Source organism: Triticum dicoccoides, chromosome 7B, assembly GCF_002162155.2.
Source record: "Triticum dicoccoides isolate Atlit2015 ecotype Zavitan chromosome 7B, WEW_v2.0, whole genome shotgun sequence".
Lineage (NCBI taxonomy): Eukaryota > Viridiplantae > Streptophyta > Magnoliopsida > Poales > Poaceae > Triticum > Triticum dicoccoides.
In genome coordinates, this window is record NC_041393.1 from 411,896,812 (window position 1) to 411,899,513 (window position 2,702).

Below are 2,702 nucleotides of genomic sequence, written 5' to 3' on the forward strand. Positions count from 1 at the left end.
GTTCAAATACGCATCCAACGATATAATTTTTGCTGACATGCACTAACATTTTGTGAGTTAAATCTTTGATCAGCATTTAACACAAATTACAAAGGGGACCAATAAACAAGGACGGAGGTAGATTCCATCAACTGAACTAATTGCATCCATATCCCACAGTTAGACATAAGTAAACATAGATTTAACATACTCAGACATAGATAATAAGCGTATATGTACACAAGCATAGTTCAACTGTCATTAAGCATGCTCAAGCGTACATAGTTCGATCCCACATCTCATCTCACATGCCGGCACGATACTGAAGCTTCTCCAGGTACTCGACATACGCACCGTGCGCCACCCTGCGAGAATACTTCTGCTTGAAGGAGCCAATGGCCCGTCCTCTTGCATGCGCCAGAACACTTTGATACACGTCATGAAGCTTGTAGTTGCAAAATGGGCATAGATAGCCGCTGTCCCAGGTCCTAATACGACTGTTATGCATTCCCGCATAAAGCTCCCTCAGGATTTGCCTCTTGTACCTCATCTGGACATCTTCATCCTCATTGTCCACATCGCCAGACAGCACCTATACAAATAGTAAAAAAATGTGGCGTCAAATTAATGGTTACAAACTAATCTCTAGCGAACATTTGGCAGTTGCCAAAAATTGGCATCAAATCAACGATTACATGCCGTGAAGTAGGATTAGGAATTTATGACTATTTATTTATACATATCCAGAGATTATGGTTTTATTTTTAAGCATATTTGTCTATGTATAGACCAATTTTGAAGAAATAATGGCACAAACATATGTAGGTCATTCAAAATCAATTGTCAAGTCCTGGCTAGGAATTATTAGCACGAACAATAACCCTAGTCGGATTACTAGCAGAAATCATTTCCACAGATGAAACAAGAATCACTTATTACTTGTACCATTCAAACAATCAATACACTACATGAAATTGACGGAACTTACTCAGATTTCATGGATTAGGAGAACATAATCATAGGATTTCTATTCCAAAAAGGGGAAGGCAGGAGTAACTAGCGAAACCCCGGGATCTATTTGAAACATAAATGGGTATAGATGACTAACTAGCTGTCTGTCATCCTCGGAGTCGTCGCCGGAGTGGTCGTCGGAGTCGTCACCACACTCTGTGTGGAACTCCGCCTCCGGCTGTGGAAGCTCGAAGCTGTCGACAATGTTAGGTTGCAGCGATAACTCGCCGGCGGTGGCGGCAACCTCTGTCTCCATCTCGATGCCGTGCTCCGGTGCTTTAGCAGCCCCGACATCGCCACTCCCTCCGATGGGGTGCTTCGACGGCATCCTCATACACTGACGGCTTTGATGACTGAGAGCAGCGTCGAGGATGCAAGCGGAGAGAGAGGATTGTGTGTGTGGCGAGGATGGGGGATGTGGCCGCTCGGGCGTACCATTAATATGGGAGAGCTCTTAGTATGGAGTAGTGGGAGTGAGGCGGGCAGCGGTCAACCCACTAGCTCGCCTCCCGGTGAGCCTGTGCACCGGACTGCAGGCATGCCTACCGTCGTTTCACACAGCTACTCGCACGCCTCCTGATGACACTGTGTAGCAAGCACGCCTCCGTCAATTCACACACCTGCGTGCACGCCTCCCGGTCTGCTTGTGCGGCGGACTGCTCGCATGTGTCCCGTCAACTCATGCCTGCTCACAGGGCATACGGGTCGCGTGGCGGCACGTATATTGTATTTCTATTTGGATGATTAATGATGCCGCTTTATTGCTTAACCGAAGCATGGTGATACGTCTCCAACATATCTATAATTTTTGATTGTTCCATGCTATTATATTATATGTTTTGGATGTTTAATAGGCATTTATATGCTATTTTATATTATTTTTGGGACTAACCTATTAACCGAGAGCCTAGTGCCAGTTTCTGTTTTTTTTGTGTGCCTATTTTAGAGTTTTGCAGAAAAGGAGTACCAAACGGAGTCCAAACGCAATGAAACTTTCACGATGATCCTTCTTGGACCAGAAGGAAACCAGAGGACTTGGAGATGAAGTCACACTACTAGGGAAAAACCTATACACAGAACTTTAGCAGTAGCATGGGTCAAAAAAGCACGCTGGTGCTAATTAGCAGTAGCGCGCCTGAGGAAACCACACTGCAGATAAAGATCTAGCAGTAGCGCGTCTTGCTGTACACACGTTACTACTAAAATTCCCACGGCTTAGCCCATAGGCTACACATAGTAGTAGCGATCTATGATGAACCGCGCTACCGCTACGTTGTTTGTAGCAGCGCGTTTTAATATAAACTCGCTGCTGCTAAAGGTTATAAAATTAAATGGAAAGAAAATGGAAAGGTAATTGAAAATGAAAGAAATAGAATAAGGTGAAAGGAAACAAATAAAATGTGAAGAAAACTAAATGAAAAAGGAAAAAAAGAGAAAGGAGTAGCAGTAGCGTGTATCAGAGAACGCGCTGTAGCTAAGATAGCAGCAACGCTTTTCCTGGAACGCGCTACTGCTACTTCTGACTTAACCACGGGGTTCGTCCTTCCCCACGTCACTTCCCCCAAATCCAACTCTCTCCACTCTCGCCGCCGCCGTCGCCCGTCGGCCGCCGCGCGCTCTCTGCACCCTCTACGCCGCCCCGACCACCGACCTCAATGCCGCCCCTGCCCCCGACCTCAACGTCGCCCCGGACGCCGCCCCGACCCCAGATT